This window comes from Diceros bicornis, chromosome 19 (assembly GCF_020826845.1).
Source record: "Diceros bicornis minor isolate mBicDic1 chromosome 19, mDicBic1.mat.cur, whole genome shotgun sequence".
Classification (NCBI taxonomy): domain Eukaryota; kingdom Metazoa; phylum Chordata; class Mammalia; order Perissodactyla; family Rhinocerotidae; genus Diceros; species Diceros bicornis.
The window spans coordinates 19318746-19343025 of NC_080758.1; the positions used below are offsets into that span (position 1 = coordinate 19318746).

Below are 24280 nucleotides of genomic sequence, written 5' to 3' on the forward strand. Positions count from 1 at the left end.
AGAAGCACAGTTACATTAAACAACATAATTGAAACTAAGTTGTCTTTCACCAGTGGCCTGGTGATGATTGAAAATGGTTATACATTCAAGAACCTAACATTTATTAGGTTCCGTTAGTTAGCCTGTTTAAAAAGTGTGTTGATTTCTTCTTAAAACTTTCCAAATATTTGTGTGTATTCAATTTAACACCTTAATGTTAAATAATTGCAAAATACATACAGTTAAACAAAATTATGGAGTCCCGAAACTCAAAGGGGTTTTAAGGTAGTTTATAGTCACCCTTGCAGTGCAAAAATGCCCTCAGCCTATGCTCAACACCTCTGGTAATGGAGAATGTTTAGCTATAGACCAGGGATCATTGGCATACATATAAAAGTGGGAATTTGTCTGTTATGAGACAGGAGTGGTAGTTACGTATGGGAAGCTTTTGGGCCCTATCTGTAAGTACAATTTTTTTTTTTCCCAAATATCATTCTGGCCAGCTAAGACTTGTCTTCTGCAGTCCAGTTTCTGCCTATGGACCTCCAGTTTGTCGCCCTTCCAGTAAACTTTGGCAATGGCTAGGGAAACATCCCAAGATCTTTTTAGTTTCCTAAATTTGTAATTAACATTACAGCATATCTATATATATATATATGTTCCCCCCCTGCCCAAAGCCCCAGTAGATAGTTGTATGTCATAGTTGCACATCCTTCCGGCCGCTGCACATGGGACACGGCCCCAGCATGGCCGGAGAAGCGGCGTGTTGGTGCGCGCCCGGGACCCGAACCCCGGGCCACCAGCAGCAGAGCGTGCGCACCTAACCACCAAGCCACCGGGCTGGCCCTATAGCGTATATTTTTAACCATGTATTCACTTAGCAAATATTTATTAAGTGTCTGTTGTGTGCCAGTCACTGTTCTAGGCAAAAGGGATGATAGCACGCAGCAAAGTCACTACCATCATGAAGATTTCAAGTTCAAGAATGAGTGGCTCTAAAGTTGCAGTCAAACATGAAATAAAGGAAATGGATCACGTCTGAGGGAGATGATGATTCTGGATTGGGATATCTTGAGCTTGGGAGGCAGTGGCCTATCCAAGAACAGATATCCGGTAGACAGTTATCTCTGTGGTTGAGAGAAAGCTGGCTTTGGCCATTGTTGGCATGTAAGGTGGGACTTGAAGCAATTGGAGCAGAGGAGGTCAGCAAGGCAACGTCAGTGGTCTGAGAGCAGGAGAGAGTCTAGGATGGCATGATGCTTGGCTCCTTGTAGGTACCAAATAAATGTTTATGAATTCATTTATTTGATCAACAGCTATATTCCTTTTTTTTTTTTTTTTTTGTGAGGAAGATCAGCCTTGAGCTAACATCCACGCCAATCCTCCTCTTTTTGCTGAGGAAGACCAGCCCTGAGCTGACATCTATTGCCGATCCTCCTCCTTTTTTTTTTCCCCCTTTTCTCCCCAAAGTCCCAGTAGATAGTTGTATGTCATAGTTGCACATCCTGTTAGTTGCTGTATGTGGGATGCGGCCTTAGCATGGCCTGACAAGCGGTGAGTTGGTGCGCGCCTGCGATCCGAACCCAGGCCTCCAGTAGTAGAGCGCGCGCACTTAACCGCTAAGCCATGGGGCCAGCCCCCAGCTATATTCCTTTTTAAGTAACTGTAATAAGCATTCCTTATTCGGTAATTGTAACATTATGAAGCAAGTGCAATTTTCTCATCACTTTGGGGAAACTCTTTTCTATTACAAAGGTTTGAGAATTTGAGGTTTTTATATAATAACCTTTCCTTTTTTTCTTTTTAGAATTATGTAAGTAAACACAAACATATATATATACTTTTAAGAGCGAAAAAATATGCAAGTATAGAGAGTAAAGTTTGTCTCTTGTACCTCTCTCCTCACCATTTTCCCACCCAAGACTTTTTTCTGTGATTTTCCATGTACTGTTTCTAAGAGAAGCTGTGTTCTGAACAGAATCTGTGTTGAAGATTGGAGAATGCAATTCCTCATGTTTGTCTTTGACTCGCGGTGATCATAGATAAGTTATCTTAACGTTTAGTGACTGCCTACCTAGGAAATGTAGTTGCCTTCACTATTAGCGGTGGGTGACCTTGCTTTTTTAGGAAGTCATTCAATTGCATAGTTAGAGGATGGCTGAAGCTCCATATTATGGACTTTGGGAAGCTCTACTACAGCTGGGCAGATGCAGGTGGAGAGGAGATCTCATTTCCAGGGTATAGAAAATCATTGGCACAAGAATGCACACGTGTGTGCGCATGTGTGCACACACACACCCAGATGGGACATCTAAAGTGTTGTGAAGTATCTTTGGTGATGCACTGAATTTTGAGTTTTATCACTTGTACCAGTCTCTAGCTGATCAAAATAATTATCTTTAGGGAATGCTGGTGAGAAGTAGTCACAAGACGCTGTACATTTTATTAGGTTCCTTATTTTCCAGGTTTTACTGCATGTAATAGACCTAGGTTTCTAGAGTTGATGGTTTGGCCATCATTTGGAGATATACCTCTTTAGAGGCATTGAGAGCCTCATTGTGTCTAATGGACCTCTGAGGCATTTATTCCACGGTCTTAAATATGCGTAAAAATATGTACTTGAGGAAGATTGTTACTTGGTAGGGAAGATGAGAAGAGAAATTATGTGATTGCCCTTGGTGTTTGTAACATATCACAGGATCAGGAATTTAAATGAAAAATTAGTCCGAAGCAAAAGTACTGAAAGAGTATTTCGTATTTCTTGGACAATTTGCTGATCTCTGGCCTTCCCTGTCTAGGTAAAATGGTACCTTCATGGACTTAGTTGTTAAAGTTAGAAATCTGGGATTCATCTTGAACAATTCTGTCCATCAAGCCTACTCCACCAGAAGGCCTGCTGATCCTTTCTCCAACACACAGAAAACCCATCTTCACTGCCAGCAGCCCAATGCAGGCCGCTGTCACCACTGCCCAGGACTTCTGCAATAGCCTTCTATCTTCTCTTTCAGCTTCCACTCTTGCCTCTCTCCCATGCATTCTACACTTTAGCCAGAGTGATCTTTTTGGAAACATAAATCAAATATGGATTTGCTCCCCTCCTTAAAACTCTTAAATGGCTTCCCATTGCACTTAGGATAAAATTTTAAAATCTCCAATTTGGTCTGCAAGAGTGTGTGTGATGTGGCCTTGGAGTAAATAACTTCATCTTGAGCCGTCTCACCTCCATTCAGCACCATCCATCCAGTTCCGGGAGCAAGTCATCCTTAATTTGAACCTAACTTTTCTCAGTAGGCATCAAAATTTAAATAGCACGTTTCCTCCACAAATAAGAAAAGACTTTAAATCTATGTCTGCTTCTCTTTTCCTACTCCTTTGGTTGCCAGATTTTTTTCAAAGTTTCTGATTAATTTTCTACATTATGCCTGTTTTCTTTGAAGAATTCTTATTAGCAGTTGCATTGCACTTCACATTCTATTTGATCAATATTGTTGGCATTTAACTATAAGTTTTACTTATTTCTTTGATCACCACTTCTTCTTGTATCCCAAATTGACTTTTATTTCTTAAATTCAAATTAAACTTTGCTACAGTACAACTTTGAGTCTCTTCTCCTCTCTGAAATCGTTGGGTGGTGAACTTCATGGAGCTCTTGCATACCCCAAAATATCTTGATTTTGCCTTCATACTTAAATGATAGTTTTAGGGGGATATGGGATTCTAAGTTTGAAATTATTTTTCCTTCAAAACTTTGTAGAAATTGCTTGATTTGTTTTAGCATCTGGGGTTATAGATGAGAAGTCTGGTGCAAATCTACTTTTCCTTTCGTTGTGGTTAGCATTCCCCGCCATCTTCCTCCATCTTAGATTGCAAGAGTCTTTTTATTTTTGCAATTTAAATATTTCACAAGTTGTATTTAGGTGTTTGTTTTTTCAATATTGTTATATAAACCGTTGGCAGACCCTTTCAACCTGTTCTCAGGTCCCTCTTCAACTCAGAGAAATTTGGTCCTGTTTTTTCTTGATAATTTCTTTCCCTCCATCCTCTCCCTTTTTAAAAAATTAGACATGTCTTAGATATATATTGAATCATCTAGATTTATCCTTCTTTCCCTGCTCATGTTTCCTATCTCTTGATTTAGGAGAATTTATCAGTTCAGTCTTCCAGATCACTACTTGTATCTTTGGTCATGCTCCTTTTGCTATTCAGACCTCTGTTGAGGGATTTAAAAAATAATTTTTTTTTGTAGTTTTGTTTCTTTATTCCCCACTAGTAACTTTTAGTATTGCTTTCCCCTCCTTAGTATCTTCATAGATCTTTGAAATGGTATCTTCATAGATCTTTCAGAGAATACTAAAATTATTGTCTTTTTCTTGTGTTAACTGTTTTTCCTCTGGGCTTGGTTCCTCTGTTTAATTTGGTGTCACTTTTCAATCTAGGTTTTTCTGAGTGTTTTATTCTTAGTTGCTTTTCTGTTCATATTTATAAATGAGGATCCAGGCCAGTGGTTTTCAATCCTAAGAGTGCATTATATTATCTAGAGAGCATTTAAATACAAATACCTAACTCCCCATTCCCTCTATAAATGCTGATTCAGTTGGATTGGGGTGGGGCCCTAGCAACTGGTTTTTATTTGTTTATTTATTTTTACTACAATCCAGTTTTATTTTTATTTATTTTATTGAAGTATGATTGACACATAACATTATGTTAGTTTCTTTGATATTTGATATTTGTATATATTGTGAAATGATCACCACAATAAGTCTAGTTAACATCCGTCACCATGCTTAGTTACAAAAGTTGTTTTTTTCTTGTGATGAGGACTTTTAAAATCTATTCTCCTGGCAACTTTCAAATATGCAATACAGTACTATTAACTATAGTCACCATGCTGCACATTACATCCCATGACTTATTTATTTTATAACCGCAAATTTGTACCTTTTGACCCCTTCACTCATTTCACCCACCCTCCATTCTCCCACCTCTGGCAACCACCAATCCATTCTATGTTACCTATGAGTATGAGCTTGTTTTTTGTTTTTTTTTTTAGATTCCACATACAAGTGAGATCATATGGTATTTGTCTTTCTCCATCTGACTTGTTTCGCGTAGCATGCCTTCAAGGTCCATCATGTTGTAGCAGATGGCAAGATTTCATTCCTTTTATATAGCTGAATAATATTTTATTGTATATATACACCACATTTTCTTTATCCATTCATCCGTTGATGGACACTTAGGTTGTTTTCATGTCTTGGCTGTTGTAAATAACGCTGCAGTGACTATGGAGGTGCATATAGCTTTTCGAGTTAGCGTTTTTGTTTTCTTCAGATAAATACCCAGAAGTGGAATTGCGAGATCATATGGTAGTTCTATTTTTAATTTTTGAGGAACATCCATACTGTTTTCCGTAGTGGCTGTACCAGTTTACATTGCTACCAACAGTGCCCAAGGGTTCCCTTTTCTCTACATCCTTGCCAACACTTGTTATTTCTTGTCTTTTTGATAATAGCCATTCTAACAGGTGTGGGATGATATCTCACTGTGGTTTTGATTTGCATTTCCCTGGTGATTAGTGATGTTGAGCATCTTTTCATGTACCTGTTGGCCATTTATATGCCAATTTGTATTTTTGCAATCTCCTTAGATAATTCTGATGTACGGCCTGGGTTGAGAACCCTGGTTGTGTGACCAGAGTGGTAACTGTAGAGGGTTCCCTCAGTACAAATGGGAATTGTTCTTCCAGGAGTAAATTCACAGTACAGGAGACCTGGTCCTGCTAAGTGGCCAGGATATCTCTCTAGGGTTCTGGGTTGGTATGTGCCTTGTCATTTGTGGTGCTGTTTCTTCATTCTCTAGTCTTTAGCACTAATGTGGGTAGTCCCCTAGTGCTGATCCCCCACTTTACTATAGAGAGCTCTTCTCACAGCTTAGCCTTTCTGAGAACATTGGAGGATGCAGCTGTTCCACAGACCTTTAATTATTCTCCTGACAATCCCTGGCCCACTTCTACTTCCACATCTAGCTTCCACTGCCTCTGAATTTGGGTTTGTCTTCCCCCAGGGTTCTCTTGGCATGCTCCCATTTTTAGAAGTCTCTTCTTTTGGTTCAAATTGAAGGTTCCTGTACATGCTTAGCACTGCCATCATTCAGTTCTGATGGCTTTTTTTTTAGCCCAGAATTCCTCACTGGTCTCCTGATGGCATCTTTCTTGTTTATCCTGTGCTGCTGTGGACTTAGTCTTACTTTTATATTTTTGTAATATATATTCTAACTGTTATAATAGATAAGTAATTAGTCCTTTATATTTGTCATTTTAAGGGAGGAGAGAAGTACATTCTTTTCTTTTTTTTTTTTAAAGATTATTTATTTATTTATTTATTTCCCCCCCAAAGCCCCAGTAGATAGTTGTATGTCATAGCTGCACATCCTTCTAGTTGCTGTATGTGGGACGCGGCCTCAGCATGGCCGGAGAAGCGGTGCGTCGGTGCGCACCCGGGATCCGAACCAGGGCCGCCAGCAGCAGAGCGTGAGCACTTAACCGCTAAGCCACGGGGCCGGCCCGAGAAGTACATTCTAATGCTGCATTATTTGTCATGAACCAGAAGTCTCCAAATACTTTTTTGGTTACCTCTGAAAAGTGTCAGATATCTAAGGAATTTAGTAGACTATTCATAGAAGAGGAACTGTAGGTGGTTTAACCAAATGAAAAACTACTTTATTAGTGAAAAATGCAAAGTTGTAAGATACCGTTTTCACACATCAAATTAGCAAAGTGTGTTTTGGGGAGGGTTATGGTGGGAGGTGTGGTGGGGGAACTTAAGAGGAGTGGGGAGTGTGTGTGTGTGAGAGAGACAGAGAAAGAGAGAATTTAATGCTGGCAAGGGTGTAGAAGTACAGACATTCTCATATACTGCTTGTGGAATGCAAATTGATATAACTCTCAATGCAGTTTGGAAACATGGGCCTTAAAAATGTTCATACTCTTTGACCCAGGGATTCAAATCCTGGCAGTCTATCCCAAGGAAATAATCATAGGTTTAGACAATAATTTATATACAGAGATGTTTATCTTCACATTTTAAAGTAAATAAAAACAAAAACAAAATGAACATGTTCAAGTGTCTGACACTGAGCAATTTTTAAATTATGGTACATCTGTGCAGCTAACAAAGTTCTACAAATAAAATGAAGCTAACAAAAATAAATGTTTAGAAAGACTTTAATAATATGGAGAAAATGCTCATGTAGTTTTTAATGATGCTAAGTGAAAAAAAGATATACTCTAAAACAAATTTATCCAGAATATCAATTTTACAAGGAAAACATATGTGCAAAGAAAAGTAAAAATTAACGGTAGTGATTGCTTTTATGATTTGGATTATGTGAGTTTTCCCCCTGTAGTCTTAATACTCTTGTGTATTTTCTGCAGTTAGAATATTATAATCAGGAAAAAAATAAATATTATTTTTTAAATTGCCAAGCTGTCTTACAGAGAAATAAGAATGGCCAATAATCATATGAAAATATTTAACTTCAGTGGTAATAACAAATGCAAAGAATGCTCAATGACATGGAAAATGTTTGTTACATATATTTAAGTGAAACAAAAATAACATTATATACACTATGATCCCAATTTGGTTAAAATTTTGTGTGTGTGTGTGTGTATCAAAATGTTGACAATACTTATCTCTGGGTAGTGGATATTTTTCAGATGACTTAATTTTCTTCCTTATGCATATGGTTTGGATTATGTGAGTTTTCTCCTGCTATATAGTCTTATCTACTCTTCTGTATTTTCTAGTTTTCCTATATCGAATGCATATTGCTCTTATAACCAGGGGAAATGTTTTTCGCACATTAAAAAATACAAAATTAGCCTTTCCATCCTCTACAGTATACTTTCTGCTCTGAAAACATGCTTAAAATATTTAACTTGGGCGCCAGCCCAGTGGCATAGTGGTTAAGTTCACGTGCTGCACTTCGGTGACCCGGGGTTCGCAGGTTCGGATCCCAGGTGCAGACCTACACAGCGCTCATCAAGCCATGCTGTGGTGGTGTCCCATATACGAAAAAAAATAGAGGAAGATTGGCACAGATGTTAGCTCAGGGACAATCTTCCTCAAGCAAAAAGAGGAAGATTAGCAATAGATGTTAGCTCAGGGCCAATCTTCCTCACTAAAAAAAAAAAAAAAAAGAAAGAAGGAAAGAAAAAAAATTTAGCTTGGATGTTAGAGTAAGAGAAATTTGAGGGAATTCTTTATGTAATTCAGTCATAAGAATTAAATGAATACATTGATATAAATTTAAATTTCTATACTACTTTAAAGAGATTTATCTTTATTTTGTCTAAAGAAGTATATTTGAGTACTTCAGATATCTTGCCTCTTTCTCAAAATGTTAGCCAGATAGGTGCAATATGATGGAAAATTTTTTGCCATTTTCTTTTTGTTTTTTTTTATTTTTGGTAAGGAAGATTAGCCGTGAGCTAACATCTGTTGCCAATCCTCCTCTTTTTGCTGAGGAAGATTGGCCCTGGGCTAACATCCGTGCCCAGCTTCCTCTACTTGATATGGAACGCTGCCACAGCATGGCCTGACAAGCGGTGCGTCGGTCCGCGCCTGGGATCCGAACCTGTGAACCCCGGGCTGAGGCGGAGCACGTGCACTTAACCGCTACACCACCGGGCCAGCCCCTTTTGCCGTTTTTTAAATAAAGACTTTTAAACTTTTATTTCTAAAAATTAAGATATAATTTACATACAGCAAAATGTGCAGATTTTAAATGTACAGTTCAATAAGTTTTGACAAATGTTTATACCCATGTAAATACCATCCTAAACAATGCTATTTAGAACATTTTTGTCACTCCAGAAAAGTTCCTTCATGCTCCCTTCTTGTCAGTCTTCATCATCCAAAGGTAGTCTGTATTCTGATTTTTACCACTATAGATTAATTTTGTTTTTTCTAGAACTCCATATAAACAATCATATAATATATTCTCTTTATGTCTAGCTCCTTTTGTGCAATGTGATTTTGATTCGTTCAAACTGTGTATATCAGAAACTTATTGCTTTTTTAAAATGCTGAGTAGTAGTCCATTGTATGAATACCACAATTTGTTTATCCATTCTCATGTTGACAGACATGTAGGATGTGTCCAGGTTTGGGCTATTTTAAAATCAGGGATGGTTAGTGTGTAGCTGTGTCATAAACCCCGGCGTGCCATCCTGCCTCTCTTTTCTTGCCTAGCAGTGCTTGCACATCAGGCATTTGCCCTGCAGTTAAGGGCTTGTTTCCAGGAGCTTGTAACTAAGACCACCACAAAGAAAGCAGAGAACAAAACTAAAGCTCACCGGCCAAGACCAGGGCAGACGCCTCAGGAGTTCAGCTACTGGGCACAGAATGGCAGGCCTGCAAATTAACTGAAAGCTCCTTTTACAGAAAGAAAAAGAAAGAGAAAGCTAAGCAGTGAAAGAGCTCAGGGCACCCAATTGGGAACCAGGAGAGCCACTACCATACTGCGACCAAATCATAGCAGTTGTTTGAGGTTGCTGAGTGCTGACTACACCCTAGTCGACCCTGCAGCAAATGTTGCCCGAGTGCCCACCTGGGTCCACTTCTGCTGGGGCTTTTGGGGTAAGCAGCGCCAAGATGACCTGAAGCACTTATGCGGCCCCTGACTGCTCTTCCAGTGTGAGCTGTGTAAAAAGCCCATGGCCTCTTTGGCTGTATGATTTGATAATGGGGAAAAAACTACCCTCAGACTCAAGTGGCTATCATACATTCAGGTATTCAGCACATTATCTAAGAGCAGGAATTGTGAGTTCTGGGTTTGAGAGGCCCAGGATGACTCTCTCTGTGACAGAATAGGGCACAGCACCCCCTCCCCCCATCTTGTTCCTTGTAGAGTTTATTTCCCTCTGTGTCACCACGAACCAAGGAGAATATAGCCTTTATCCCATTTCCTCAGACCCTCCCCCTTTATCCCACCTGTCCCCTGAATCTTGACAGAGAGTTCAGGTTAACTGAGTGCAAAAAGAGCTGAGGAAGTGTGAAGAGGGAAGTACAGTTATTCAGTTAGCTTGTTGAAAACACTGTTAGAGGATGGGAAATTATGTGGGCCCTGAAGACAGGGCCCTCATTAGGCAGTGGCAGGACCAAAGGAGAAGGTGGCCTGTCTACCTGCCATGTTATAAGGGCTTTCCAGTTCTAGAAGAATTTATGACAGAATTCATGCCATGAGAGTGAGTCTACCATGGATGTTATACTGACCAGCTTTGCTGATAACTGTGCTGAAAGAATCCTCTGACACTTGGCAGTGGATTCAGCCAGCAAGCAGTCCACTCCATATACACCCTAGGCCATCTTTTCCCCTTCCTGGACTGTTGTTTGTCTGTTACCTCACTGTGTCAGGTTCTTACCTGCTTATCTTCTGGCCCCCATTTCTTGCCCAGGTCTATTTTTTTCCTTGCCTCCTTTTTCCTTATCCTCTTCAACTTAAACTTTCTGGTTAAAAAAAACAAAACAAATAAACATCAGACCTTCTGACTTTGCGTTAGCTAACATTCCCTGCCAAGGCTCTGACCCTGAGCACCTGCCAGAAGATATTTTTATTGCCTTTGGTTTCATTATAGATGACAAAATACGTGGAATTGGATTTCTTTTTCCCAGGATATGCTTGCTAGTTGTTTATTTCAACACCAGATGGTATTTTCTGATAGAAGTTATTTAGAAGCAGTTTGATTCTTAAAACCCTTTTCTGTATTACCGGATCACTGTGGACCATGAGTCCCACATGACCTGTATGTTGAGAGGAGGTATAAACTGAAACTTTGAAAAGTTGACACCAAACATGGGAACTGAAGCAATCACTACCCCTCAGACTAATAATCTACCCGTCTTAAAATGACTTTCTTTTGCCGAATATATAATTTCCTTGAAATTGCTAGTCTTAGAATAAGCCACAGTTATTTTTCCTGGGTTACTATGTTGTCTTCAGTTCTAATTTTGATGTGAGAGCAAAGAACAGATTGTGTCCAACCCAAGTTACATTTATAACTTTAAATGATTATTCTCTCATAGACTTTATCTAAAAATTTTTAGAGAAAAGACTTATAAAGTCTTCCTCCACTCCCTCCCAATAAAGTTGACATTTTAAGCTCTAACTAATCAAGAGTGTTTGAGCACAATCTTTGACAGAGTAGTTAATGCTTCATAATAAATTTTTTTGGATTTGAACTATATGAAAGAGAGTTCATGATACCATTCTGTGAAGTCCATTAAACAGCTTGCTCTTACCGATGAACATATTAAGTTCATGTGTATCAATTCCTCTACTAGGAACTGGAGATGATGAAAATTAACTATAAACCAGGGGAATGCAAATCCTTGAGTTCTCACCTTTTCCATAGACAAAAGCAAACAGAAAGATCCTGCATAATTGACACTTCTTCTCTAGAATGTGAATACTGGACTGTCCATGACAAGTGTAAACTTAATATTTGTGAATTATTCCAGGGTGTTAGTAGATTACCAGAGAGATACAGACAACTAAAGAAACTTATTGCATTGCCTTATCAAGGACATTTTAAGGTGACTTAAAATTACATCATAGAATGGAAAGATATCCCATGTTTGTGGATTGGAAGACTTGGTATTATAAAGATGGCAATGCTACCCAAAGTGATCTACAGATTCAATGCAATCTCTACCAAAATCCTGGCAACCTTTTGCAGAAGTGGAAAAATTGATGCTAAAATTCATATGGAATTGCAGAGGACTCTGAATACTCAAAACAATCTTGAAAAAGAAAGATAAAGTTGGGGGACTCATGCTTCCTAGTTTTAAAAATCTGCAATAATTAAAACAGTGTGGTCCTGGCATAAGGATAGACATATAGATCAATGGAATGGAATTGAGAGTCTAGAAGTAAACCCATACATCTATAGTCAATTGATTTTTGACAAGGGTGCCAAGACCATTCAATAGGGGAGAGGACAATCTCTTCAACAAATGATATTCACATGCAAAAGAATGACGCTGGATCTCGACCTCACACCATCTACTAAAATTAACTCAAAATGGATCAAAGACCTAATTGTAAGAGCCGAAACTCTTAGAAGAAAGCATAAGGGTAAATCTTCGTGACCTTGGAGTTGGTAATAGATTCTTAGAAATGACACCAAAAGCACGAGCAACAAAAGGAAAAGTAGATAGGGGCCGGCCTGGTGGCGCAAGTGGTTAAGTGTGTGTGCTCTGCTGCGGTGGCCTGGGGTTTGCCGGTTCGGATCCCGGGTGCGCACCAACGCACTGCTTGGCAAGCCATGCTGTGGCAGCGTCTCATATAAGTGGAGGAAGATGGGCACGAATGTTAGCCCAGGGCCAGTCTTCCTCAGCAAAAAAAGAGGAGGATTGGCACATGTTAGCACAGGGCTGATCTCCTCACAAAAAAAAAAAAAAAAAAGGAAAAGTAAATAAATTGGACTTCATCAAAATTTAAAACTTTTCTGCATCAAAAGATACTATTAAGAAAGTGGAGGTCTGGCCCCGTGGCTTGGCGGTTAAGTGCGCGCGCTCCGCTGCTGGCGGGACGGGTTCGGATCCTGGGTGCGCACCGACGCACCGCTTCTCCGGCCATGCTGAGGCCGCGTCCCACATGCAGCAACCAGAAGGATGTGCAGCTATGACATACAACTATCTACTGGGGCTTTAGGGGGAAAATAAATAAATAAATAACATCTTTAAAAAAAAAAAAAAAGAAAGTGGAAAGAGAATCTACAGAATGGGAGAAAATATTTGCAAAACTAGTAACGGCCTAGTATCCATAATATATATAAAAAAACTCTTATAACTTAACAACAAAAAGACAACCCAATTAAAATATGGGCCAAGACTTGATTGGACATTTCTCTAAAGAAGATATACAAATGGTCAACATACATATGAAAATATGTTCCACATCATTAGTCATTAAGGAAATGCAAATCAAAACCACAATGAGATACCACTTCATACCCGTAAGGATGGCTATAATTAAAACAAACAAACAGAGAACAGAAAATAAGAAGTGTTGGTGAAGATGTGGAAAAATTGGAACTCTCATGCTTTGCTGGTGAGAATGTAAAATGGTGTAGCCACTGTGGAAAACAGTTTGGCAATTCCTCAAAAAGTTAAATACAGAATTACCATATGACCCAGCAATTCTACTTCTAGATATACCCAAAATAATTGAAGACAGAAATAGTCAAACAAATACTTGTACACAAATGTTCATAGCAGCACTATTCACGGTAGCCAAAAGGTGGAAACAACCCAAATGTCTATCAGTGGATGAATGAATGAACCAAATGTGGTCTATTCATACAATGGAATATTTTTCAGCCATAAAAAGGAATAAAGTACTGATACATGCTATAATGCAGAAGAGCCTCAAAACATCATGCAGACACAAAAGGTCACATATTGTGTAATTGGATTTATATGAAATACCCAGAAAAGGTAAATCTAGAGATGTGAAGCATATTAGTGGTTGCCAGGGACTGAAGCAGGGAGAATGGTAGTGACTGCTTAATGAGTACAAGATTTTGTTTTGGGGTGACTAAAATGTTTTGGGACTAGGTAGAGGTGATGGTTGCACAACTTTGTGAATATACTAAATGCCACTGAATTGTACACTCTAAAAGGGTTAATTTTATGTTATATGAGTTTTACCTCAATTTAAAAGAAATTGCATCATAGTTTTTGTGATCTCATAGATAACTGTGGCTTTGCTGTCATAGTTACCTTGTGACTGTTGGAACCCATGTGCTTTGTAGCATTAGTACATCGGGGAAGTTCTTTCCACCTGTGGGCAGGAAAACCCAGATGGATGATCCCAAGTATGTTTCTTCCTAAAATAACAATTAAGGAATATAGTTTTGCTTTTTCATTTTTATTCGTAGAAGCTAGTAAGACTTCTACCTTGAGTCAGCCCTGGGTTGTTTGAGAATGTGATCTGGACTGATATTGATTGGTTTCTTCATTTAATTGAAAAGGCGTGTTTAAAATAACTTCATATTATTTGGAGATGGAACAGCCTTTGGTTTTATGAAAATTAAGAGTAATTTTTAAAGAATCAAAGATATACCTGTGGAATTGCAGTAAGATTTTTCTGATGGTTTGCTATACTGCACCTTTAGAGATTTTTGTGACACTTTCTAAAACCATACAAGTGCTTTTTATTGTCAGTGGAATTGGTATCAGGAATAAGAAAATTCTGTTTTCAGATCAATCAAGCAGCACTTGTACAAAAGCTAAATACTTTAGTTTCTTATTTTTGTCTTATACCTGTTTTGTTTTTGGAAGGATGGACTTTAGGTTAGATTCTGGCAATAGATCTGAGATTGAGAAGATCTTACTCAGAAAGGTAAAAGTGCTTTGCCAATGATCATAAAGCTTTTCTTTATGAATGAAGTTGGTGCTTCTGCCCCATAGTCCTGCTTCTGCCCCCTGTGTTGTATGTGGACTTGTTTCTCCAGCAGATGTATTTATGCTAGTTGTCTTGCATGCTCCCACCTGGTTCCTCTTATGACCCAAAATATGCCATCCAGGCTGAGAGTTTGTAGACATGAAGCAAACAAAGCTAAGAGTTTGTAGTGGATTGAACCCACAGCTTTTGGCCTCATTAGCATCATGTCCCAATCAACTGGACTAGAGAATAAAAGAATAAATGCCTTGCTTGAGTAAGGGCTTTGCGACTTTCAAGTTAGAATGAATCTGGTAAGCATAGCAAAGTATCTGGAATAAATGTAATAAGCTGATGTAGTGGGTGAATGTGAGTATTCAGTGTAAAATAATTATTTCTTTTGACTCCATAAAATCAGGAAGATTTACTTTTTGTGATGTTCACTGGATAATTTTTTTTTTAAATAAGAAAAGGTCAATTTTTAACTTGTGGAGAATTAAAAGTTGTTTTTCAATAAATTATTAATTAGGAAAATTTTCAGACAAGAGCTGGTTTAACTAGACATTAAGCTACTATACCAAGACAGCAGTAAAAGTGAAATAGGTGGATGAGACTGCAGCCTACTGCAAGATTATATTTGCCCAGGAACCCATGCCTATGAACAGCAGCATAGTGCGTTTCCTTACACAATTCACTTAACCTGTCTGTGCCTTAGTTTCCTCATCTGGGCAATTAGAATAGTATAATCTACCTTATAAGGTTGTTATAAAGATTGAATTAGTTAATGTGGTTAAGGCTCTTAGAACAGTGCTTGACACAAACAGCTTGCTATGTGTATGTTAAAGACATAAGAATGATGGTGAAAGATAACTGGGAGCTACTTTGGTGAGGTGTGCTTTTTTGAGAGGCAAACTTATTTACATTCACAGATACTGATAGTCCTGACCCTCTCGAGTGTTTGTTGAAAACATAGTTACTCTCTCATTCATTCACCAAGAGTTACTGTGTGCCCATCATTGGCACTGGGCAGAATGGAATGACATAGGGATAAGGGTCAGTGACAAAGATGAAGATAATATTCCTTGGCCTGGAACTCACAGTCTAGACCATCTTTTGTACCTCTAGAATCCAAGCCAGGAAAACTCCAGGGCTTTGAATGGAAGAGCATCAGAAAACAGCACATCCTTAATGGTGTGCATTCTTGAATTTGTAAGGCCACACATCAGTTAATTTTATCATTTCTGCTCAGCCATCTCAAACTTAGCTAGGAGAGAGAGAGATGGTAACTCATTGGTGTAAAGAGTGTTAAAATTACAGATTTTAATGAATCATCTTGTTCTGATCTATTATCAGAGACAATTGAATGTGCCTTATTTCCATTTATATTTTTCAGTTTCTACTAGCATTTTTAATAATTTTAAATTGCTAGTTTGTATTTTAATAACCTCTTTTTACTCTTCTCACCCGCTTGGTTTTTCTGTTTGTGTATAGTTCTGGTGAAAATGAATTAGGAAAGAAGATTGATGTAGATTGGATAACTCAGCTTCGTAGAATATACTTTATCTTTTTTCTCATAAAGTGATGACATGCTGCTTGTTTTGTAGGACTGAATTGCAACTGCAGAAGCAACAACAAGTGAACCTTTAAAGATGCATAGGGGCTGCATAAAGTGAAGAGAGAAACTGGAGAAACCAATAAAGTCAGAAAAAATTATGTTTCCCAGGTAAATAGTATGCTTCTGGATTTTAACAAGTTTCTTGCCATATTAATTACCGTAACTTAGTAATGCCTAAGTCTTTATAGCCATATTTAGTCTGTATTGCTGTTGAACGTTCTTTATTTTCTCCTCTCTCGGTTTTTATTGTTGACTCTTTGATCAAATGATTTTTTTTTTGATTAATCTACAAATCTCTATTGTATTCTGTATTTATATTTAGATGATTTCTTCGATCACTCGATAGGAACCTGTTATATCTTAGGTTGACTGTTGGGTATTATAAAAGTAGAGTTATATTTTGTGTCTCTGTGATGTGCAGGTTTAATCCAAGGCCAACTTTTAGTCTGAGTGCAAGCCGTATTCTCAGGCTACAAGATGTGTGGCACTGCTCTCTGAAATAGGAAACATTTTGGGGCCGGCCCCGTGACTTAGCAGTTAGGTGCGCACGCTCCGCTGCTGGCGGCCCGGGTTCGGATCCCAGTCGTGCACCGACGCACCGCTTCTCCGGCCATGCTGAGGCCGCGTCCCACATACAGCAACAAGAAGGATGTGCAGCTATGACATACAACTATCTACTGGGGCTCTAGGGGAAAAAATAAATAAATAAAATTATTAAAAAAAAAATAGGAAACATTTTTCGATGCTAAATTTAATACTACAGACGAAGCAGCAGACTGGAAATAATCAATGTAAATAGACATAGCCTTCACTTAGTGAAATAGATATGCCCTACTAAAATTTTGTTATTATTTAATTATTTATTTTTTGAGTTGAGAACTCAACTTATTCTGTTATTTAGCTACTCACAAGCTTAGACTTTGTGGGGTGTTTTTTGTTGTTGTTAAAGTTTTTAAATAAAGGAAATCTATTACATTATTTTTCATTATAAAGTTAAGAACGTTTCTCTGGTGTGCTGAGTAGAAATTTTTGGAAAGAAAGGGGAGGAAATGGAGTTAGAGTCATTGATGGTATATAATGCTGGAAGTTCTGTGCATAACATCCTGACTTAGACAATTCCATGGCAGCATCACTCCTCCAAAGCCTGGGGCCACTCAGCCCATGGGAATTTTTCCACAATTGTAGCTTCTGGAACGTCCTGCCTTATTGTGAATTGCAGCAAGTCTACTGTTGGATATATGATATATTCCAGCTCGCTCATTCTTTAACTTTGAGTAGTAAGGTTGAGTAAAAATTATTTAGTGGCCTTGTATATCAATCTTCTAAACTAAAAATGGCATAAGACGAGTTTACTTACAAATAAACTCATATGCATGTTTTCTAGTACTTACCTTCACACCAACTCTGCTTCGGTCACACTGGTCTCCCTGCAGTTCTTCAGTCCATCCAGAGATGCTCCTGCCTAAAATCTTCCCCTCCCAGATAGCCACATGGCTCCCACCCTCCTTCTCCTTCAGTTTTCTGCTGTGAGGGCAAAGTTAATGGAAGGACAAAACCAAATTGGAATCACCAGGAATTTTCTGTTACATTGGTCTGTGTACCTACTACATGGCAATACTGAGCCATCTTGCCTAGCTCCAGCTTATCTCATTTTTTTCCACTCCACTCCTCAGCTATCAAGTATGGTGTTTTGTTTATTCTATACGTCATGCTTTTTCTATTTCACCTTTAAGATCTTTTAAAATTAATCTTTCATTTTTAAAAGCACATACCGTTTGACTCAGCAATTGCATTTCTAGGAATTTCTCTCATATATAACCTCATACAGGTATGCAGGTAACCCTGTACCACTTCAGCCCCTGTTAAATCCTCATGCTTGCTTCCTGTCTCAATAGCACTTCAACAGAGACTATCTCTTGCTGCCATCCTTCCATTGTAGCCATGGGTCGTGTCCCCCTCCAAGTTACTACTTGGGCAACTGCCTGCCTCTTTGCCTAAACTGCAATGGGCTGGAGACATTTGCACAGTAGCTAACTATATCCCCTTTCAGTTTTCTTCTTTGTTTTTTTTGTGTGTGTGTGAGGAAGATCAGCCCTGAGCTAACATCTGATGCCAATCCTCCTCTTTTTTCCTGAGGAAGATTGGCCCTGAGTTAACATCCGTGCTCATTTTCCTCTACTTTATAAGGGACGCTGCCACAGCATGGCTCCACAAGCAGTGTGTCGGTGCGTGCTCGGGATCCGAACGAGCGAACCCCGGGCTGCTGTAGCAGAGCATGCACACTTAACCGCTTGCGCCATTGGGTGGCCCCTCAGTTTTCTTCTTTTGAACTCCTGTTCCCTTACAGCAGTCTTCCTCTTCCCATTTGCAAATATCATGAATGGTTATACTTTTTCCATCACATTTTTTTAAGATATTTAGATAATTAAGCATATAGTAGTGGTATCTCTACTTGGCTGCACATTAGAATCAGCTTAGAAGCTTTATAAAATACTAACGCTTGGTCCCACCCCCAAAGATTCTGAGGTAATTTGTCTGGGGTGAAACGTAGGCATCAGTATTTTAAAAAGCTGCCTGAGGGGGCCGGCCCCGTGGCTTAGTGGTTAAGTGCCAGCGCTCCGCTGCTGGCGGCCCAGGTTCAGATCTCGGGCGCGCACCGCTGCACTGCTTCTCCGGCTATGCTGAGGCCGCGTCCCACATACAGCAACTAGAAGGATGTGCAACTATGACATACAACTATCTACTGGGGCTTTGGGGGGGAAAAATAAATAAATAAATAAAATTATAAAAAAAAAAAGCTGCCTGGGTGATTTTCATGTGTGGTCAAATTTGAAGACGGGAAATACTATTGATTTTTCTATAATGATAATAACTCTGGTCACCTTAAATTCGTCCTAACCATTTAAAGGATTCCTTTGGGTTTATAAATATACAATGGTGTTATATATGAAAGCATTTTGCCTCTGCCTTTACTGTATTTGTATTTCTTGTTTGTTTTCATGTTACTTTGTATTGGAAAGAACTTCTGATACTATATTAACAGTGATGATAAAATGCTTCTTCATATTTTGTCTGTTTTTTTTTTTTTTTTTTTTTTTTTGTGAGGAGATCAGCCCTGAGCTAACATCCGCCAATCCTCCTCTTTTTTTTTTGCTGAGGAAGACGGCCCTGGGCTAACATCGGTGCCCATCTTCCTCCACTTTATATGGGACGCCGCCACAGCATGGCTTACCAAGCAGTGCGTCGGTGCGCGCCCGGGATCCGAACCAGCGAACCCCGGGCCGCCGCAGCGGAGCGCGTGCACTTAACCGCTTGTGCCACCTGGCCGGACCCCTATTTTGTCTGTTTTTAATGACTGCATGGCTCATTTTTTCCTTGAAGTATAATATTGGCATTTGGTTTTAAATAGATACTCTAATAAGGGTAAGAAAATATACCTTTGTGATTAGTTTTAGAATTTTTAAATTAAAAATAGATGTTGGATTTTAACAAATGAATTTTTGGTATCTGTTGATATGACACAAATTAAAATTTTAATTTTCCTAGATTCTATTTACTATCATTTTCTTTTAAATTTTTGAGCTTGAATTCTAAGTAAGCTTTGTCTATAGTTTTCTCTCTTTTCATTTTCTTTAGCCAGTTTTAGGATTAGGTTAGTAGAATAAACTAGATAACCTATATCTTGATCTATTTTAGGTATGATTTCTGTAATGTGAATTGTTTGTGTCTGGAGAGTTTGAAAGGATTTGCTAATAAACCATCAGAGACTAGTTGCTTTGTGGGGATGTAGTTGTTTGATTTTTTTTAAAAAGATGTTGGTCTAGTTAGGTATTTTTATTTTTGCCAATGTTAGGATTTTACATTTTTAATAGAAAAATCCATCTATTTAGTTTTATCCAAATTTATTAACATATACATAGTATTCCCCTACAATTTTATTGCCTCTTTTTATGTCCTATTTTTCCAATTTCATGCATTTCCTTTTTTTCTTTGTAACTAAATTTACTGTAGTATCACTTTTAGTCTCTTCACAGAAACTTTTAGTTGAAACATAAAACTTTGAAAGTACAAAAAGAGGTAGTGAAAAATCATTTGCCTCCTCACTCCTGTTCCCCAGGCAATCAGTTCCCTTCTCACAGGCAGCACCTCCTGAGTTTCATATGGGTCCTTCCAAAGTATTTTGGTATTTGCTTTCAAAATATCTAATTCCTTTCTTTTTTAAAAAAGTACCTCCAGGTTTTTTTTTTTTTGCTTGTTTATTTCTCGAGATTACTAGTTGCATGTTTAGTTTTTATTTTTGTCTTTTGGCAATACTTAAAGCCATGCTTGTCCTCTATTCTTTTTTTCATAGCCTATGGATTTCCTGTGTAGTGATTTTGTTACATTTTCTAACTTCATTATTGCTGTTTCAGAACTTATCTCTTGCAAGCAGAATATTTTGGGTTTTGTCTTCTGTTCAACCAATCTTGAAGATTCTATAACTTATATGTGAATTTATCCTCTTTAATTTAGGGTTACTATGACATTTGTTATGTTTTCTATATACATTTTGTTTCTTAATTTTTATATTTCTTAGTTGTCTCTCTCCTTTTTTTTTTTTGTGAGGAAGATCAGCCCTGAGCTAACATCCATGCTAATCCTCCTCTTTTTGCTGAGGAAGACCGGCTCTGCACTAACATCTATTGCCAGTCCTCCTCCTTTTTCCCCCAAAGCCCCAGTAGATAGTTGTATGTCATAGTTGCACATCCTTCTGGTTGCTGTATGTGGGACGCAGCCTCAGCATGGCCGGAGAAGCTGTGCGTCGGTGCGCGCCTGGGATCCGAACCCGGGCAGCCAGTAGCGGAGCGCGCTCACTTAACCACTAAGCCACGGGGCCAGTCCAGTTGTCTCTCTTCTGTTTTACCTTCTGTCTTATGGAATGTGCTTTCCCTTCTTTTAACTTTTAAACACATTTTAAAGGTGAACAATCTTTTGAATTCTCTTAGTGCTAAAAATAACACTTGTTTCTATGTTTATTTACTATCATCAAAGCAAAAGCAGGAACTTTCCTTTCCTTCTGTATAAGGAAACTCAGTTTCTCCCTGTTTTGGCATCCCCTCTTCCTATCCTTATCTACCCCCATTATTTTTTCCTTTCACATTTTGGGTTTGTTCTTTGAGGTGTACTAATTCTTCTGGGCTTCAGCCTAGTACTCATAAGGATTTTGCTATTTTTGATTCAGTTAGTTAACAACCATCGAGGCCTCACTCTGAGTTGGATGGACACTGAGTTAGGTGCAGGAGATACAAAGATGAGACAGTTCTGTTCCAGCTTCCTGCCTTTGGGGTCCCCTTTCTGGTTGAGGAAGTGGCATGAATACACACCAGCAATGGCAAAAGATGTGATGTGTCATGTGGCCTGGAGACACAGAGGGAAGGAGAAAGTGATGTTTGGTGAGTCAGCAAAGGCATCCTAGGAGCTGAGTGTTACTGTACCAGTAGGGCTTTGCGAGATAGAGAATAAAATGAAAGGGCAAAAGCCTGAAGGTACCCAAGTTCATTGCCCAAGTCTATCAAAGCCTGAAGATACCTAAGTGGCTGGAGATGAGACCGGACAGGGGGATGTTGGGGCCAGATTGTGAAGTATCTTGAATTCCTAGCCAACAAGTTTCAGTTTGTATCCTGTGGGCCTTACCACAAGGTTTTAAAGCAGGGGAGTATGCTCAAGTTTGTTTTTAGGAAGATAACTCTGGCTGTCGTGTGAAGCATGGACTGCAGGGAGGAAGTCAGTTAAGCGGCTGTGGCAGTCATCCAGGTGAGAGATGATGGCAACTTGAACAAGGTGGTAGCAGTGGTGATGGAGAAGAGAAGATGAGGTGTTTTGAGGCAGAATCTAAAAATACAAGTGTCTGAGTTAGGTGAGATTGGGAATTAGAGGATGACTCAGAGAGTTTTTACGTATGTTTGGTTTAGGGAAGGTGATAATAGATGGTAGAAATATTGACCAACTTATGGAGGGGGGTAAACAACACGGAGGGGGTTGTAGAGACTGATTTGGAGAGAGACAGAGGAGAGTTTGTTTTAGGACTTGTTGAATTTAAGAAACCTTCAAGAGATCTAGGAAAACGTATCTAGGAGCAGTTGGAAATATGGGTCAGAAACTCAGGTGAGATGTGAGGACTGGAGATAAATATGTGAGACACACTTGCTCTAAGAAGGATGTCAAAGCCATAAGAACAGATATAAAATCTGCCCAGGTAGAGCATGTAGACAGAAATTAAAAGGGCTTAGGTTGGCCTCTTGGCAAAGACCAGGCTTTATGTGCAGGAAATCGAAACGTACTGAGCAGTGTAACACATGTCCAGTACAGGATGGTGAGAGCTTTTTCAAATGGCTTTATCTTCTTGATAGTCCTGTGTATGGAAATTATTACTACCCTACTTTGTGGGCCAGCAAACTAAGGCTCCAAGGCATTGTTATTAAGTTAGTAAGTGGGATTGCAAACCAGGCCTGAATGCCATGTTGATGCTTGAGGAAGAGGTAGGGGAGAAGCAGAAAAGAGTGGTGTGGAAGAGATGATTTTGTACAAGGGAGAGTGGCTAGCAGTGACCATTCACCCACAGGTCCAGTAGAATAAGAAGAAGCTAAGCCACTGGTTTTCTCAATTAGAAAACTGTTAGTGATCCCAGCATGCTCAGTTCTCACAGAGTACCTAAGTCAGCTCACACTGGGGTCTGGAGGAGCTGAGGAAATGCAGATAGCAGCTGTTGACTGCAGCTTTTGGAGACAGCTTGGAGGTAGAGGAGTGACGAGGGCATCTGGTCTGGGAGGTGGCATCATTTTGTTTCTTTACAGATGACAGCTTGAAGTATTCTGATTTACTTATCTTTTTTCTTTTTCTTTTTGAGGTCTTTTATTTTAGATTTTCTTGTTTCTGGGCTTCTGTTACTAAAAAAAAAAAAAATCAAAATTAACTCTTTTGGATTCCCTTTCACATAATCTGCTTGTTTAACTTGTTTACTTAGAGTTCTTTTTTTCTCTTTTCATTCTACATGTTGTTTTCAGATGTTTCCAGGCTGTGTCTTAGTGACCCTCTTTGATTGCTAATTATGTGAGAGACCCCAGGAGCTCCTTCTTGTTTCTTTTCTCAGGTCTTTCCATTCTGGAAGTGGTTTTCTTCAGTCATTTGAATGTTTTGTTCAGTTCAGCTTCCTCCAGAACTCTAATTCGTAGACTGTATCTCTCTTCCAGATGATAATTTGTTCTTGCATTCTTTGACAACAGGAGAATGTAGTGTTAAGAGTGTGTGCTCTGGACCTAGGCTGCCTAGGTTCAAATCCTGGCTCCACCAGCTACTAGCTGAGTGACCTTGGGCAGGGCAAGTTACTTAGCTTCTTTGTGCCTCAGTTTCTTCAACTGTAAATTGGAGGCAATAATAATACCTAGTACCAAGGGTTGTGAAGAGGGTTAAATGAACTACTGCATGTGAAGTGCTTAGAATGAACAGGGTCCAGTGTGTGTTGTATGCTTCACCGTTGCTAGCTGCTCTTGTTGTTGTTACTGTTCTGGGGGGAAATAGTAGGAGAGGTGACCTTTTCCTGATTGTCATTTGGACCACACAAATATGTGATAAATTTACAGACTGTTGGACCCTTACTTGATAAACTAGAAATAGGCAAGTCCTGGGAACCAGGTAGCATTCCCTCAAGTTTTTAAGGAGTTCAGCAACAAACAGTTTTAACCTTGGTCCAGATGTGGCATCTGGAGTTGCAGATGTCCACTGTGTGACCTCATCCTCCTCATGGCAGTGTTCAATTGATTTCCCTAAACTATGTTGTCCTTGGTAGAAACTGGCTTAAGAATAGGAAAGAAAGCTTTAGAGTTAAGTCTCCTTCTCTGAATGGGTAAATAAATGATAATGATGACCTTCCACAGGCTCATTTCCTGAAATAATTAATTTTCTAGACCTTTCTAAAAAGTACAGTAGTGAAAAGCTATGCTGATGAGAGATTTTTCTGAAAATTTTATGAGGCCAAGTGGGTGGAAAATTAGTCAATGCAAGATACTATACTTAAGGAAAAAAAATTCCAAACCAGACTTATACAGAGTCATGGGTCCAAAGATATCACTTAGTACCCTGGAGTTCTCTGAAGATATTGCTGCAGTGTTTGCTGCTGAGGCCTGAAAATTGGTGCACATCCATGCGGAGATGGCCAGACCCAAGCAGTCCTCTGGAGGCATATGTCGATGAAGGTCT

General features: G+C 39.0%; 1 protein-coding gene across 3 annotated transcripts in view; it reads left to right on the top strand.

Annotated features, from left to right (window-relative positions):
* Positions 1-24280, top strand: part of ZHX3 (zinc fingers and homeoboxes 3) — a 130786-nt gene that overhangs the window by 46454 nt on the left and 60052 nt on the right. For all 3 annotated transcript variants that reach the window (XM_058562689.1, XM_058562690.1, XM_058562688.1), the window contains one exon: positions 16035-16153. The gene's annotated coding sequence lies outside the window, so the exon portion shown is untranslated. The remainder of the gene's footprint in view (positions 1-16034; positions 16154-24280) is intronic.